This window comes from Coregonus lavaretus (genome assembly GCF_964263955.1).
Source record: "Coregonus lavaretus genome assembly, chromosome: 7".
Taxonomy (NCBI): domain Eukaryota; kingdom Metazoa; phylum Chordata; class Actinopteri; order Salmoniformes; family Salmonidae; genus Coregonus; species Coregonus lavaretus.
The window spans coordinates 53,323,364-53,342,269 of NC_139994.1; the positions used below are offsets into that span (position 1 = coordinate 53,323,364).

Consider the following 18,906-nt stretch of genomic DNA (forward strand, 5'->3'; position numbering starts at 1 on the left):
ATAATATTCCTATACGGAACAAGATCCCACAACTAACTGGTGCCAACAGGCTGCCTAAGTATTGTCCCCAATCAGAGACAACGAGCTACAGCTGCCTCTGATTGGGAACCACCCTGGCCAACATAGATCTAAACGATCTAGAAGCGAAACATAGAAAAACACAACATAGAAACTACACACCTGGCTCAACATTTAAGAGTCCCCAGAGCCAGGGCGTGACATCCTTCCTCATCCTAATCGATCCCAGAATCCTTTGCCACGTGAGTCTCATTTCAATTTCACCTTTTACCCCCCCCCCCCCCCCCCCCCACACAAAAAAAAAAGATCAAACACACACTTAAAAGCTAACTTCCATCCCAGTCAGGTGACACAGTAGAGTAGAGTACAGTGGTGGTCAGTGCCATTTAAGATGTTTTTTTTATGTGCATGGCCTTATTTCTATTACGGCATATTGGATGACTGTCATTCATATTCCATTCACCCAGCTCAATGTAACATCAATAGGTTTAGGCTACTACATGATACTCTAATTTTCCCTACACATGAAGTTGCTACAACCTATGAATGAAAGTTTATAACGTAGGCGCACAGGTCGAGATACATTTTAGTAATCAAGGTGACAGACATTGACACATTCAATACCACCTTGGACACTCTTGCCTGTATCGAGCTGATCTAGGGTGTAATCATTAGTCCAAAAGTTGCAAACAAGAGATTCTATTGGACAAATTCAGGTATGTTTTTCCCCCGTTTTGTTCCATTTACTTCTGTTTAAGAAAAATTTTTTTACAGAATCGGCGGAATGAATACATCCCTGATCACACGCAAACACAGTTCACTTTCATAGTGTCAAGAGTTGCTGTAGGTAGGTGTGGTGTGGAATCAGGCGCAGGACGCAGAAGTTAAGTCCAAACAAAGTCTTTAGTAGATCAATACAAAATAATCCAAGAACAGCCCGGAGGCGAGAAAAGCGAGCACAGGCGTAACCAAACGGGCGCACTAAACATGTGCGTAAATCTCTCCTAAAAACAACAAGGAGGCAAACTACTAAATAGCGCACCAAAATAGGTAGCGCAGCAACACGACAAGGAAACAATTACACACAACACCTAACTAACAACAAGGAACTAAATAGGGTGCTTAATGAGACATAACACAAAACAGGTGTGACAAACAGACAAAACCAATCAAACAAGAAACATAGAACGGTGGCAGCTAGTACTCCGGAGACGACGACCGCCGAAACCTGCCCGAACAAGGAGGAGGGGCCGCCTCGGCCGAAACCGTGACACATAGCAGCCACATACAAACAGCATGATCCCTTTGATCGTTGTATAATTACTTCTCGCATCTACGCACCTTCCTCCTCCCCCCTTTTCTTTCCCTTGGACTTCAGTGCACAACATATCAGCTGTCTGTGACATGGGCTAAAAAACCTATCCAAGCCAAACCTTTATATCACAACCGCTAACCACTACACACAGCCTACCTACATCGTTGTCACCATATTAACGTCATAGTCAACATAGCTACTAGAACTAACGCGTTAGTAAACCCGTTACAATCATGCAGTACAGTGCACAGTCAGCAGCAAGCAGTAGTTTAGTAAAGTTAGTAATAAATTACCTTGACTTGGAAGAGTTTCAGTGTTGGATATCCATAGCCAGCTAGCTAACATAGCATCACTCGCTGTTTGAACCGGGTGTTTGAATAGGCTAAACTAGCTAGACGCATTTGATAGCTAAGTAAGCGAAAGTGGAAGTGAAAAAAAAAATCTCTCTCTCTCTCTCACTTCTTCATTTTTGAAGAAATTAATTTGTTCAAAACTGTTCAACTATTGTCTTTCCCTTTTTGAGTCAACTACTCACCACATTATGCACTGCAGTGCTAGCGAGCTGTAGCTTATGCTTTCAGTACTAGATTCATTCTCTGATATTTTGATTGGGTGGGCAACATATCAGTTCATGCTGCAAGAGCTCTGATAGGTTGGAGGACGTCCTCCAGAGGTTGTCATAAATACTGTGTAAGTCTACGGAAGGGGGTGAGAACCACAAGCCTTCCAGGTTTTGTATTATAGTCAATGTACCCAGAGGAGGACTACTACCCTACAGAGTGTTGTTGAGGCTACTGTAGACCTTCATGGCAAAACAGTGTGTTTTAATCAATTATTTGGTGCCGTGAATATATTTAGTATTTTTATTTTTATGAAATTCACTGAGGAGGATGGTACTCCTCTTCCTCCTCTGAGGAGCATCCACTGGTAGAATACACTGTGTACCACTGTTCTTTCTCCATCTGCAACTCAAGCAGACACAGGTTGTATTCCAAATGGCACTCTATACACTTTGTAGTGCACATATTTTGACCAGGGCCCAAGGGGTACCCATTTGGGACATAGCCACAGTCAGCGAGCCAGACGTATCCCACTTTAAAAAGGGAAATGCACAGAGCTGGGAATGGCTGATGTTCGGCCATTAGAGTTACATCATCACTGCGGCTGTGAATCAAAGTCGTGTTAGCGTGGAGAATCCGGAGCCTGGAGAAGTACCCTGGAGAAGGATGGTTAAGACACCCGAGGGAGAGCAACATTCTTCTGATCTTGATTGTATGACTTAATTAGCCTTTTTTTAAATTAATTTTTAAGTTTGAGGTCCAGGCCGCTTACAGGTTTGAACATTTAATGAGTGTGTATGTGTTTGGGAGTGTTAGGGAGTGTTTGTGTGTGTGTGTGTGTGTGTGTGTGTGTGTGTGTGTGTGTGTGTGTGTGTGTGTGTGTGTGTGTGTGTGTGTGTGTGTGTGTGTGTGTGTGTGTGTGTGTGTGTGTCGGAGAGATAGACAGATAGAGGGGTGTGTGTACACTTGTTTGAATGTGTTGAGGAGAAAGAGAGGAAGAAATAAATATATGTAAATATATTACATGAGACAATCATACACAGTTTCCATGGACATCCAAAAGTCTATCTGAGTTTTAACTTTCCTTCTAGTTTGATTTGAAGGTAAAGTATTGAAATTCAAGAGTCACTCAAGCAGATTCGATCTCATGTTTCACAAAGAGCACAAGCTTAGCGTTAGTGATTGGTTTCTACGTCTATGCATAATTGAATGCACCTTTGTGAATTGAGATCTCCATAGATCCCTTCTGGCTTTCAACCACAGCGAACGTACCTTCCCTATCCTCCTACACGGGCAGATATTATATAAAATCAATGCGTTTTCCCTCAGAAGTCAAGCTGTTCCACAGCTGGCAGTAAGGCCACCACACAATCCCAATATCCATAGCATACCTGGGGGGAATTTAATAGGCTTTTCAAATCCCTGATTAAAGCTTCAATTTCCGGTTCAGTCATCCTGACTTGGGAGTTGACTCCTCCGACGGAAATCCCTCCGTACCTTGAGTGGTGGGTAGTGGTGGTGGTGGCAGGGGAGCGGGCAAAGATCAGAGTGCAAATTAATAAGATATGAACACGCATTGACGCACAAACACACAAATAAATGCACACACATGCAGACACATACACAAACAACACACTGTACCATTTCATTTGACTCTTGACTCATGATTTATAATTAGTGGGACTTAGAACTTGACATTACACGTTATCTTAGATAACAACTTCAGTCACATTGTTGGCATTATGTCTGAACATTCATAGATATGTAAGTGCTACCGAGCACAGAGTGAATGTACCTTTTTCTGCCTGCTTTCTCATAGGTCTTCAATAGGAAGTCTGTCATGTTCCTCTCTGTCAGGTCCTGCAGTGTGTCCGTAGTATTCTGGGTCCTCTGGAAATACATGATAATGAGATGTTATTACTTCTAAGGTACATATGTTTTCTTCAGCCCAGAACTCATCAACATGTGATGTGCGTTTCACTACAGTAGACAGACTTCTAAGGTAGTCATTGGCTCCGAGAAAAGGTGGAACAATTAACATTCAATGCAATGGATACAATAGCAGTACCATGCATATGCCATTTAGCAGATGGTTTTTATCCAAAGCGACACAGTCATACATCCACACAATTTACGTATGGGTGGCCCCAGCGGGAATCAAACCCACGTCCCCCGGCGTTGCAAGTGCTTTGCTCTACGAACTGATCCACACAGCAGGTTCCAGATAGTGTATTGTGCAAAATATTCACAAAAATGTTTTTGGCACAGTACGTACCTGTACCTACATACATTTATAATCAGATTTTGACAACCAATGTGGGGTTTATTCATGTTTCCAACAGAGTGAACACAATTTCAAAGAGATCAGAGAAACAAATCAGAATCCCAACTACCTATTGCCATGTTTACCTTTGGAAAGCCAGGCACCATGATCCTAATCTGACAGAAGTTCAGCCAAAACAATGGCCACCATCCTAAAACAACCGAGTTGGAAAAACACTCATCAATGCAGCATCATTGCATGATAGTGGCACCGGTCACATTTCGAACCATAAACAACTCAAATACAGCACATTTGGAAAGTATTCAGACCCCTTGACTTTTTCCAAATTTTGTTACGTTACAGCCTTATTCTAAAATGGATTTTAAAAAAAATCCACATCAATCTACACACAATACCTCATTATGACAAAGTTAAAACAGGTTTTTATACATTTTTGCAAATGTATAAAAAATTAAAAACTGAAATATCTTGTTTACATGAGTATTCAGACCATTTGCTATGAGACTTGAAATTGAGCTCATGTGCATCCTGTTTCCATTGATCATCCTTGAGATGTTTCTACAACTTGATTGGAGTCCACCTGTGGTAAATTCAATTGATTGGACATGATTTGGAAAGGCACACATCTGTCTATATAGGGTCCCACAGTTGACAGTGCATGTCAGAGCAAAAACCAAGCCATGAAGTCGAAGGAATTGTCCATAGAGCTCCGAGACAGGATTGTGTCGAGGCACAGGATTGTGTCGAGGCACAAAAATTCTGCAGCATTGAAGGTCCCCAAGAACACAGTGGCCTCCATCATTCTTAAATGGAAGAAGTTGTACAATGGCCACCATCCTAACACAACAGAGTTGGAAACACCTCCATCAATGCAGCATCATTGCACGATAGTGGCACCGGCCACTACCATAAACAACTCATAAATGCGTGGCGCTGTGGAACCCAACCAATCACTCTGAATCCGATCATAATAGTCAATTAATGAGCCTGTTGGAACCTTCCCCGTCCCTGTGATGCAGCCAAAGCTGTGGCTAATGTCAAAGGGCTCTAATTAGCACGTACTCTGCCTACATTGGCACATTCAGGCACACAATTAGGGAGGACACGACACAGTGGTACGCTTCCACTCAACATATCCTCCACAGCCACATCCAACAACTAGCACCTCCCTGTCTGGCCCAGTTCATTTCAGGCCAGCGAGATACAAAGCTGATTAGGATGATTCCTTGGCAATGCACATGGAGACTGCTTATTAGGATCCAGAACAACCCTCCCCTACCCTCCTTCCCATATTCCCTCACGCTCCCCCCAAGCCGAGCATCGAGCCCCCCCCTCCCCCCCCCTCCCCACACTGACTCCCTTTAGCCAAATGTGTTCCATCCACCCTTCGCTGAGATCCTAGCTTAGCGCGCTAACCAAGGATAAACACTGCACTCGGAGAGAAAGTACTGTTTAAATAACCGCCCCCACACTGATTAGCTGTGTTTGTACGCCTCTTTTCTATTTGTTGTTCGGTAATGACATGGATATGTTTGCAAACAGGCGTTGGTTCGTTAATTAATTCCTAGCTTGGTTGGGGCAAGGGGGCAGATTAGGAGGGGAGAGGGGAAGAGGAAGGAGGGGTTCCATTCCAAAAGCTTACCGTCCCTCATATTTAGATGGTTTTATGTTCTTGTTTTTACAGATGAGTGCCCAGTAATCTGAATTATCCGACCAGGACTTATTTGGTTAGATAGTTAGACTTTCCAGGTCCACCCCTTGTCAAACTGTAGATACAGGCCAGCAGCAAAAAAATTTGGTCTGTAATAAAATAACTCAACTCCAAATAAGACCCACTACATACCATTAGTTATCTGCAAAATGAACCATGTGATTTTGAATGTATTTAAAAATGTAGTTACTATAATAGTGAAGCAACTAGGAAGTTTTCTAACAGGAAGAAGATGAAGCCCTTACACACCGACCTAGCTGTAATGTTTGGAGACGCTTTCTCTCTGTTAGGACAGACGCGAACTGGCTAAATTGATTCATTAGCTAGCTTTACACTTAACTAGCTTACAGTAGCTACTAAGGATAAGTTATAACCTACATTTATTTTTATTTTATTTTTACATACTGGTAACCAGAGTCGTTCAAAAGGAATTCAAAACTTGGGTGACCAGTTAACGTTAGCTTGGCTCTCTCTGTGTGTTTCATACCATGGGAGGAGGGGTTGGTTCGATGACAGAGAGCAATGGCTAGCTAATATGCTAACTATTCTAGATAGTTAACTAACAGGCTGAATAAGTTGACGACGTACTCACTCAAACTGTCAAAACTAACCCCAAAACTTTACACAACATTAGACACGGACACAAATGCGTGTTAACACACTATTGGTAGTTTGTTATAACCGAGTATTGGTGCTAAACCGTGTTATTGGAAGCTAGCATGCTAGTTAGCTATGGTGTCATAGGATACGGTTCCCTGGGCGGTTTTCACGGAAGAATACTGTACCAAGTTAGCTAGCTGAATCCCTGTTCTCTCCTCTCTGCACAGACAATACAAACGCTTCACACCGCGTGGCTGCTGCCACTCTAATCTGGTGGTCCCTGCGCGCACGACCCATGTGGAGTTCCAGGTCTCCGGCAGCCTCTGGAACTGCCGTTCTGCGGCCAACAAGGCAGAGTTAATTTCAGCCTATGCTACCCTCCAGTCCCTCGACTTCTTGGTGCTGACGGAAACATGAATTACCACAGAAAACACTGCTACTCCTACTGCTCTTTCCTTGTCTGATCATGTGTTCTCGCATACCCCGAGAGCATCTGGTCAGCGCGGCAGTGGCACAGGAATCCTCATCTCTCCCAAGTGGACATTCTCTCTTTTCCCCCTGACCCATCTGTATATCTCCTCATTTGAATTCCATGCTGTCATAGTCACTAGCCCATTCAAGCTTAACATCCTTATCATTTATCGCCCTCCAGGTTCCCTTGGAGAGTTCATCAATGAGCTTGACGCCTTGATAAGTTCCTTTCCTGAGGATGGCTCACCCCTCAAAGTTCTGGGTGACTTTAACCTGCCTACGTCTGCCTTTGACTCATTTATCTCTGCCTCCTTCTTTCCACTCCTTTCCTCTTTTGACCTCACCCTCTCACCGTCCCCCCCTACTCACAAGGCAGGCAATACGCTTGACCTCATCTTTACTAGATGCTGTTCTTCTACTAATCTCACTGCAACTCCCCTCTAAGTCTCCGACCACTACTTTGTAACCTTTTCTCTCTCGCTCTCCTCCATCACTACTCACTCTGCCCCTACTCAGATGGTAATGTGCCGTCGCAACCTTCGCTCTCTCTCTCCCGCTAATCTCTCCTCTTCCATCCTATCATCTCTTCCCTCTGCTAAATCCTTCTCCCTCCGATCTCCTGATTCTGCCTCCCCAACCCTCCTCTCCTCCCTTTCTGCATCTTTTGACTCTCTATGTCCCCTATCCTCCCGGCCGGCCCGGCTCGGTCCTCCCCTCCTGCTCCGTGGCTTGACGACTCATTGCGTGCTCACAGAACAAGGCTCCGGTCAGCCGAGCGGAAATGGAGGAAAACTAGACTCCCTGTGGACCTGTCATCTTTTCACTCCCTCCTCTCTACATTCTCTTCCTCTGTTTCTGCTGCTAAAGCCACTTTCTACCACTCTAAATTACAAGCCTCTGCCTCTAACCCTAAGAAGCTCTTTGCCACCTTCTCCTCCCTGCTGAGTCCTCCTCCTCCTCCCCCTCCCTCCTCCCTCTCTGTGGATGACTTCGTCAACCATTTTGAAAAGAAGGTTGACGACATCCGATCCTCATTTATTAAGTCAAATAACACCGCTGGTCCTGCTCACACTGCCCTACCCTATGCTTTGACTTCTTTCTCCCCTCTCTTTCCAGATGAAATCTTGCGACTTGTGACGGCCGGCCACCCAACAACCTGCCCGCTTGACCCTATCCCCTCCTCTCTTCTCCAGACCATTTCCGGAGACCTTCTCCCTTACCTCACCTTGCACATCAACTCATTCTTGACCGCTGGCCATGTCCCTTCCGTCTTCAAGACAGCGAGTTGCACCCCTCCTCAAAAAACCTATACTCGATCCCTCTGATGTCAACAACTACAGACCAGTATCCCTTCTTTCTTTTCTCTCCAAAACTCTTGAGTGTGCCGTCTCAAGCCAACTCTCCTGCTATCTCTCTACGAATGACCATCTTGATCCAAACCAGTCAGGTTTCAAGACTGGTCATTCAACTGAGACTGCTCTTCTCTGTGTCACGGAGGCTCTCCGCACTGCTAAAGCTAACTCTCTCTCCTCTGCTCTTATCCTTCTAGACCTATCTGCTGCCTTTGATTCTGTGAACCATCAGATCCTCCTCTCTACCCTCTCCGAGGGGCATCTCCGGCGCTGCTCACTCTTGGATCGCGTCCTACCTGACAGGTTGCTCCTACCAGGGGGCGTGGCGAGAATCTGTCTCCGCACCACGTGCTTTCACCAATGGTGTTCCCTAGGGCTCAGTTCTAGGCCCTCTCCTATTCTCTCTATACACCAAGTCACTTGGCTCTGTCATATCCTCACATGGTCTCTCCTATCATTGCTACGCAGACAACACACAATTCATTTTCTCTTTTCCCCCTTCTGATAACCAGGTGGAGAATTGCATCTCAGTGTGGATGTCGGATCACCACCTCAAGCTGAACCTCGGCAAGAAGGACTGCCCGCTCCATGATCTCGCCATCACGGTTGACAACTCCATTGTGTCCTCTTCCCAGAGTGCAAAGAACCTTGGCGTGACCCTGGACAACACCCTGTCATTCTCCACTAACATCAAAGCGGTGAACCGATCCTGCAGGTTCATGCTCTACAACATTCGCAGAGTACGGCCCTATCTTACACAGAAAGCGGCACAGGTCCTAATCCAGGCACTTGTCATCTCCCATCTGGATTACCAACTCGCTGTTGGCTGGGCTCCCTGCCTGTGCCATTAAACCCCTACAACTTATCCAGAACGCTGCAGCCCGTCTGGTGTTCAACCTTGGCAAGTTCTCTCATGTCACCCCGCTCCTCCGCACACTCCACTGGCTTCCAGTTGAGGCTCGCATCTACTACAAGACCATGGTGCTTGCCTATGGAGCTGTGAGGGGAACGACACCTCCTTACCTTCAGGCTCTGATCAGACCCTACACACAAACGAGGGTACTACGTTCATCCACCTCTGGCCTGCTAGCCCCCCTACCTCTACGGAAGCACAGTTCCCGCTCAGCCCAGTCAAAATTATTCGCTGCTCTGGCACCCCAATGGTGGAACAAGCTCCCCCACGACGCCAGGACAGCGGAGTCACTGACCACCTTCCGGAGACACTTGAAACCCTACCTCTTTAAGGAATACCTGGAATAGTATAAAAGTATATACAAAAAAAGGTGGATGTCCCACTGGCTATCATAAGTTGAATGCACCAATTTGTGAGTCGCTCTGGATAAGAGCGTCTGCTAAATGACGTAAATGTATATGTAAAATGTTTACCATTGAACAATCTGGGTCTCCGTCATGAGCAACAAGAACTTAGCAATAAACAAACAGATGGTTAGAGAGTTGACTGTACTGTGTACAATGATCCTGAGCTCACAGCTCAGACAGCCAGCACAAGTTGAATTGCATTGGCCGCATTTCACCTCCTCCAATCGAAACCACAGATAAGGTGCTTCCAACACTCCATGGACGTGTGTCCTAATATGGACACCGTACATATCAGCTATTTATATAGGTCCATTGATAGATAACGGAGGAGAAGCTCATTGTAATGGCTGAAAAAGAATGACATGGTATCAAATCATGTGTTTGATACCTTGCTATTTATTCCATTTCAGCCATTACAATGAGCCTGTCCTTGGATATCTCCTCCCACCTTGCAACTTATGATCCCGATTTTTTACCTGGAACGTTCTCTCTCTTCACTTGGCATTCTATACTTCACATCACTCATTCCACACACGTATGCCACTCTCGACCACATGATGGCAGGTTGATGACACACAGGAGAGACAAACAGGAGAGAGGCAAACAGGAGAGAGGCAAATGTAAACTCAGAGTAATCAAATCTGGGAAATAAGATGGCACGCTGCGGTGTTGGAGAGACGATAAGAGAATAGGCTTCTTATTTATCACTGCACACAGTCTCTGTATCTTGCAAAACCTCAATAACCAACTTCCACAAACAAATGCAATCTTCGGGACGTAGAGTTCTGCGTAAAACTATGTGAACCACCTGCTGTACGTAGCTATGCAGGCCTAGGCTGAGTTTGACTCATCTAGTTTGTTGATTCTTCAGAAATGCTGAATTTTGATTTTCTTATGTTTTTAAACGACAACACGTAATTGTCATTTTCAGAAATGCACGACTAATTTCCCGTCAAAAGTGCTGCACCAAAAATACTTTCCAGGGCCTCATTCCACCATCTGCCTCATCTTGCGACCTCACTAACTTTTCACTTTGGTTTTCCAATGTGCCCTTCCTTGCTGAACGCTTCGCTTTGGACAGGTCATTTAACACTAAAATGGATCTCAGGGGGGTAGAAGCCAAAATGACAAATCAACAGTAGCCTCTTAGAGCAAAGATGTGGCCATATTGTGTGTTCTGTCTGCTTGAATCCAGGTTGCAGGACTTGTCAGTACATAGTGTTGTTCATTTTCTGATTATTTACCTCAAAAAGAGGCCTAGGCTGGCCAATGGGGAGTTCCGTTCCCAATAAGCTGAACTCTGATTCATATTGTTAAGATAATACAATGGAATTGGTAATGCACAATAGAATAACAATGCATTGCCATGCCAGTATAACACCCCCAAAGAAAAGGGCAAGTTATTAAAACCATCCAGGCCAAGTGTGCAGCACTGCCAATGAAAAAAGAGGAGTAAATTAGTATCAAATATCAAGGCCTAGTTTTGAACATTCCTGCTGAAAAAGCCAGCACACCAGTAGCATAGTTGCTGGTTTTGCTGGTGACCAGCCTTCGCTGTGCTTTTATGGCATTGTGTTTTGTTGGTGACTGTGTTTTTGCTGGTGACCAGCCTTCACTGTGTTTTTACTGGTGACCAGCCTTCACTGTGTTTTTGCTGGTGACCAGCCTTCGCTGTGTTTTGCTAGTGACCAGCCTTCGTTGTGATTTCGTGGTGACCAGTGGTGACCAGCCTTCACGGTGTTTTGCTGGTGACCAGCCTTCACTGTGTTTTGCTGGTGACCGGCAATTGCTGTGTTTTGCTGGTGAGCAGCCTTTGTTGTGTTTTGCTAGTGACCAGCCTATGTTGTGTTTTTGCTAGGGATCAGCCTTGGACACCGGTGACGAATAGAATAATAATTTAGACTACCCAAACCATCTAAAATGGAACAACCATTTCAGTAACGGGTGCAATTAGTCCAACTAACAGATTGGATTAATTTAGAAAACGGTATGTTATTTATCTTTGTGTACGATTAATTAATCAATCAATGTACATTCAAAAACACAACAAACAAAAATTACATTGAAACAAACAACTGCAATAGAGCATGCTGGGAAATATGATAATGATGGGAGTGGTCAGACCAGCTTGACCAGCTGCTAGACTATGCTGGACCAGCATAGACCAGCCTGGTCACCAGCATACCAGCATCACAAGCATAAGCTGGTATGTGTGCAAAACACAGTGAAGGCTGGTCACCAGCAAAACCAACTAGACCATGCTGGTAAACATAACCAGCTAGACCATGCTGGTCAGAACAGCTTGACCAGCTAGGCCATGCTGGTAAGACCAACTTGACCAGCATCCAACCAGCACTGACCAGCATAGACCAGCATGGAACAGTATAGAGCAGCATAGACCAGCTTGATCCTTGGCTGTACTAGTGTTTTGTGCACTAAGGTTGCTTATTTCATTCAAAATAGTTTGTGCAAAGGTTTGTTCAAGGGTTGTTTACCTTCATTTTGAAGGCTTGCTAAAGCATATCTCAATGAATTGGGATGTAAGCATTATCAAGAACTCCCAATTCTACTCACATAAGTGGTGAATGAAGAGAATATGCACAACTTCAATTATTTATTTGATAGATAAGGGTGGCAAGGCTATGCAACAGTAGCTGATGAGAGTATTTTGCCAACAGGCTCTAGTTAGTAGTTTCCTGATGAAAAAGACATCAAATGTAACATTCAGAGCGCCGTGGCTTTATCAATTCTTTATCATGCATGGATGCCTTTCATTTGTGAAGGTTAAATATCGCCAGACAACGAGTGCCAATACCTGAGAATTGACAATAGGCTTACTATTGCATGCCATTTCCATGGAAACGTAGATTTCACCTCTCTCTCTCACACACTCGCTCGCTCGCACATCAATTCAAGTCCCCCCCTTTTCAGGACCACAGAGCACAGGTAACCAATCTATAGCACTCATTGTTTGATAAATGAACACTGAGTTGGTGTGTGTGTGTGTGTGCATGTGGGTGCGTGCGCAGTGTATCTGTTCGTATGTGTGTGTGTGTGTGTGTGCGCAGGGTGCGTCAGTACATATGTGTGCGGGGTTGGGCTTCATCTCACGATTAGTGCACCTGTCTTTATATGTTTCATGTATGTACCTATTGTCTCCCATTTCTCTGAAGGGAGAAGTGGCACAAATAAAACACTGTGATTTTAAAGAAGGGAGGGAAATAATAGTGAATGGTGTGAGAGAGAGAGGGAGAGACACTGAGGGCCATGAAAAAAATAAACCTCATGTGGCCCTGTGTAGCTCAGTAGGGTTGTGGGTTCGTTTCCCAAGGGGGGCCAGTATGAAAAAAAATGTATGCACTCACTAACTGTAAGTTGCTCTGGATAAGAGCGTCTGCTAAATGACTAAAATGTAAATGTAAATGTATCCAACTGCACCTTTTAATGGGACACCTTGCCAGCCTTGTCGAGATCCGGAACATCCAGGTGTCAGAATAAGACAGGTCACGGAAAGAGTACTCCTTTTGTCCGACTGTCTCGGCAACCATCCCTATCCCATTATCCCTGTTTTCCAACCCTCACTTCAAAACGGCCCTGTCTTGTCTGGCTTGTCACAAGATGGGGGGGGGGGGGGGGGGGGCGCACAGCGAGACTTGCGCACAAGCTCAACGAGGCATCACATATCCGACAAGGGCAGACGTCATGTGATAATCCATCACTATAAAGGAGCTTTTGGAAGGAGGGGGAAGAAATGAGGTCTGGGGATGAGCAGAGCGTCTTCAAAAAGGGTCATTTCGCCAAACAGCATGGGCTCTGGTTAGGGGAAGTCATTGGCTTTCAAAGGTCTCTTCTGTCTGTCTGAGAGGGCTCAGCACACACAAGTGTATACACATACAGCGCTAACACACACACACACATACAGGTGTGCATACCCACGCATGCACACACAATGTACACTTTGAGCAAAGCATTTAACCCCTGACCTGTTTCAGGGTCCCTGCTCTGTGGCTTACCATGTGCCGCTTCCAGCATTTTGGTGTGTGTGTTTGTGTGTGTGGGTGTGCATGCCTGTGTGTGTGTGTGTGTGTGTGTGTGTGTGTGTCACAGGTGTGACTAATTGCCCGTTCATTCAGTTAATGCAGCAAGCATTTTCATTGGACAATTGAACGGACCATGTAATTTCAATGTGTGTATTTAAACCCCCCTCTTTTTTGTGTTCTAGGCGGCTGCCCACAGGAAGTGAATGCAGTCTGGAGGTATGTTGGAGCCTTGTGTGCAGAGAGCTAATGGCATCGTTTGTTGAGAGCACGTGGATAATTTAGTTGTTTAAGCTGTGGCGAACTTGAGAGAATGGATGTCTCCAGGGCTGCACCACTTCCTGTGTCCCTTTCTGTTTGGTTTGTTGATTTTGGTATTTTAAACTATGCATTGGCTAAAAGCAAACTGTGGAATGTAACATGTGAGATGTACCCTACCTGAGCCACATGCCTTATTAAATATGTTGTTTTGTTTGAAACCGTTGTTTGGTCTCTACTTCACTCTGCCTGCTCAACCCATATCCAAAATAACCTGTCACTTTTCCACCACATTGATGTGCGTGTGTGGTGTCCGGGGGTTGATTATAATGAAGCAAGGACAAGAAACCAGTGTATTACATCTGTTTAAGAAAATGTACATGTTTTTAGTTTTTTCTTCTGAAAAGCCTCTTTGCCAAGACTTTGTCGAACATTCCAATTAGCAATCTTAGAAGAATAAGGCTTTACAGTCAAACATCTCAATTTCCATTCCAAGATGATGCGATACTTCAGAACAAGACGCCAAGCAGAATACAAACACTCACCTCCCTCACCAGCTACACAGAACCAAATTATCTCATATTTCTCAGACTGTGCTTTTGGATACTTGTTTGCAAACTGGGTCAGCACTACATCCGTCTCTCAGACATTTAACTTCCTCTGAGAAAAGAAGGGGGAAAAACTGAGGACTTTCTCAAACTGTCTGCAAGTCGAAACACTCGCTGTCGAAAAGCCAACGCATTGGCATCACACCTTCCCTTAGCGCTGCTGGCTTAAAGTGTCCCTCCTTACACCTCTGACATGCTTGATGTCAATTCATACATCTACCGTATTTGATTTCTCACCCTTTTTTATATTTTGCTCAACTGTTGAATTTACCATCCAGGTGGGTGACGAACTCTGTCAAATGTGATTTGATTTGATTTAATCAGACCTAATTTAATTAACTGGTGTTTGTCATTTCAATCCAACCTTTTGCTAGAGTGCAACATATTTTCTTAGAACATTGTTTTTTCCTGAAACCCAGTAGAACAGCAACAGCTCATCTCAAGACATGAATGATTGTTAACAAGCCAAGCATGAACCACCCTAGAATGTAACAAAAAGCATTATGTCTGTCTACCTATTTCACTCTATATTGGACATTTATCTATCCCTCTATGGTGGTTACATTACCAAGATCATTGAGACTCTCATCTCTCTCATCTCACATACTTTAAATAATAATCCAGAATGCACCCACCGAGAACAAACCTTGAGTAAACACCAAAAGCCATTTCAAATCAAAGTTAGAATGCACCAGCTCCTGTCCATCAATGTCTATCTTTTTTATTATCAATCAAGGTATTGGAGTATTAGAATGGTATTTCCTATTCAAGTCAATGTTCTTTGATGGAGTGGACCAGCGGCCATTTTGAGTGTACCGGTGACACATGCACAATGAGCTTTGTCCATTATAGTAATTCTATTTCTATGATTGGAGAAATCCATTTAGGGCAAAGGAGCCCACTCATTCCTCTCAGCATGCCCGGTGACCAGGGGGGCCTCCCACCTCATCGATCCCAGCCAGGTTTAAGACTCATGGGGTCAGCTTGGGAACATTGGCCCTCCTGCATTTGGCCATGTATGTTGTTAGGGTAATGGCTTATAAAACATTGCTATTGATTTCCAGGAGACACACAGGGAAAACCCAGGCCTTGGACGTTATAGGGGAAGGGGCGGACATCTGCAAGGTCAGCGCTAAAGAGTTCACAGGATGCCAAAAAAATAGTGGTGGGATGCATTATCTCAACATACATTTTTTTCCAAATTTAACCTTTATTTAACTAGGCAAGTCAGTTAAGAACAAATTCTTATTTACAATGACGGCCTACACTGGCCAAACCCGGACGACACTGGGCCAATTGTGCGCCGCCCTATGGGACTCCCAATCACGGCCGGTTGTGAAAATCTAACCAGGGTGTCTATAGTGACGCCTCAAGCACTGAGATGCAGTGCCTTAGACCGCTGCGCCACTCGGGAGTCCCCAGCCATAAGGCTATTGAGGAAGAAATGAGACATGAATAGTAACATGGATGTAATAAAGAAATGTCTAACTTCAATAGATACATGTTCCCATCTGGACATCCATTTTGAGCTTGATATATACACTCTAGCTGACCATGCTAATGTAATTAACATGGTTAATGGTCATAATGTAATATCATGGTTCTAGATCCCTTAGTTTAATTGGATGGATTGATTGGTAAGGTGGGTCTATCATTTACATTTGTACATTTAATCATTTAGCAGACGCTCTTATCCAGAGCGACTTACAGTTAGTGAGTGCATACATTTTTTTTTATACTGGAGGGGATATCGAGTAAAGTATAGCATGCAATAAGTATTACCCATTGTAAGGGGATACCTTGGAAAACATGCTTTCACAATAGAAACATTGGAGGCCAAGAAGATAACATCAAATTTAGACCCCTACATTGCCATTGCAGGACTGTAGATACAGGGCACACTGAATCAGCTACATTGAGGGAAAAAAGTATTTGATCCCCTGCTGATTTTGTACGTTTGCCCACTGACAAATAAATGATCAGTCTATAATTTTAATGGTAGGTTTATTTGAACAGTGAGAGACAGAATAACAACAACAAAATCCAGAAAAACTCATGTCAAAAATGTTATAAATTGATTTGCATTTTAATGAGGGAAATATGTATTTGACCCCCTCTCAATCAGAAAGATTTCTGGCTCCCAGGTGTCTTTTATACAGGTAACGAGCTGATTAGGAGCACACATCTCAGCTTGTTACCTGTATAAAAGACACCTGTCAACAGAAGCAATCAATCAATCAGATTCCAAACTCTCCACCATGGCCAAGACCAAAGAGCTCTCCAAGGATGTCAGGGACAAGATTGTAGACCTACACAAGGCTGGAATGGGCTACAAGACCAGTTGGTGCGATTATTCGCAAATGGAAGAAACACAAAAGAACTGTCAATCTCCCTCGGCCTGGGGTCCATGCAAGTTCTCACCTTGTGGAGTTGCAATGATCATGAGAACGGTGAGGAATCAGCCCAGAACTACACAGGAGGATCTTGTCAATGATCTCAAGGCAGCTGGGACCATAGTCACCAAGAAAACAATTGGTAACACACTACGCCGTGAAGGACTGAAATCCTGCAGCGCCCTCAAGGTCCCCCTGCTCAAGAAAGCACATATACAGGCCCATCTGAAGTTTGCCAATGAACATCTGAATGATTCAGAGGAGAACTGGGTGAAAGTGTTGTGGTCAGATGAGACCAAAATTGAGCTCTTTGGCATTAACTCAACTCGCCGTGATTGGAGGAGGAGGAATGCTGCCTATGACCCCAAGAACACCATCCCCACCGTCAAACATGGAGGTGGAAACATTATGCTTTGGGGGTGTTTTTCTGCTAAGGGGACAGGACAAACTTCACCGCATCAAAGGGAGGATGAACGGGGCCATGTACCATCAAATCTTGGGTGAGAACCTCCTTCCCTCATCCAGGGCATTGAAAATGGGTTGTGGATGGGTATTCCAACATGACAATGACCCAAAACACACGGCCAAGGCAACAAAGGAGTGGCTCAAGAAGAAGTACATTAAGGTCCTGGAGTGGCCTAGCCAGTCTCCAGACCTTTATCCCATAGAACATCTGTGGAGGGAGCTGAAGGTTCGAGTTGCCAAACGTCAGCCTCGAAACCTTAATGACTTGGAGAAGATCTGCAAAGAGGAGTGGGACAAAATCCCTCCTGAGATGTGTGCAAACTTGGTGGCCAACTACAAGAAACGTCTGACCTCTGTGATTGCCAACAAGGGTTTTGCCACCAAGTACTAAGTCATGTTTTGCAGAGGGGTAAATACTTATTTCCCTCATTAAAATGTAAATCAATTCATAACATTTTTTACATGCGTTTTTCTGGATTTTTTTGTTGTTATTCTGTCTCTCACTGTTCAAATAAACATATCATTAAAATTATAGACTGATCATGTCTTTGTCAGTGGGCAAACTTATAAAATCAGCAGGGGATCAAATACTTTTTTCCCTCACTGTATGTTACACTTCACCCCCTTTGAACTCCTCCTCACTGTACCTGGGTCACTGCACCAATTTGATCGACTTGGGTTCGAAGCCTGCTCTTTTGGGCGCCACAAGCCTATATTAGCTGGCAGAGCTAAAGCCTAAGCATTAGTTCGTGGAGCTAACACAAGTCTTCAGGTCCAACCCAGGTTGCCAGATTAAGCACACATTTCAGGCCAGAGGTCAAGTATTTCTATTGGAAACCATTATGTTACAAGCAGACCATGGGTTGACAGATTGTGGACTAACATTTTTACATTTTAGTCATTTAGCAGACACTCTGATCCAGAGCGACTTACAGTTAGTGAGTGCATACATTTTTCATACTAACCTGAGGGGGATGCTGCCCCCCGGCTCCAGGTGGGCAATCTGGCAACATGATGGTCTTTTGAGGAGTGCTGCACTGGCAGTTAGGGGAAGGGTTGGCCATGCTCCAGGTCCCGTTGATGATAGAGGGTTCCACTGAGGGAGTCAACCATTTAGAATCATTGGGGACACATGGGAGATTCCTGGAGAGAAATAAAATGGGGGTGATGATGATGATGATGATGAACCATGAGAATCAAACATAGGAAATATTATGCTTTGGCAGGGGATTTCTCAACAGTTATCATCAGAAAGACATGACATTCACATCCAAACATGTATACACCATTTTATAATACCTGTTTAGGTCTAGCTCTTTCTAAACATAACGTCGCTGTCTAATGAAAACCTTTTTTTGCCCATTTAAATGTCTTTATATGTATTGAAAGCAGTCACTCCCCTCAATGTACTCTGAACATTCCATGACTCTCGGAAAACAGCTCCTGAAGTTTCATACAAGTTTCATTGTATGTTCGTTAATGGGAAACTATGGATATTTTTTTAAATTGACTGA

At 44.2% G+C, this 18,906-nt stretch overlaps 1 pseudogene across 1 annotated transcript in view; it reads right to left on the reverse strand.

Moving 5' to 3' along the window:
• Positions 1–18,906, reverse strand: part of LOC311132586 (phospholipid-transporting ATPase ABCA1-like) — a 256,970-nt pseudogene that overhangs the window by 83,368 nt on the left and 154,696 nt on the right. Inside the window, exons 32-34 of the transcript in view lie at positions 18,358–18,535; positions 3,689–3,783; positions 3,285–3,390 (exon numbers count right to left, since the gene is read on the reverse strand). The product of the transcript in view is annotated as a phospholipid-transporting ATPase ABCA1-like (transcript). The remainder of the gene's footprint in view (positions 1–3,284; positions 3,391–3,688; positions 3,784–18,357; positions 18,536–18,906) is intronic.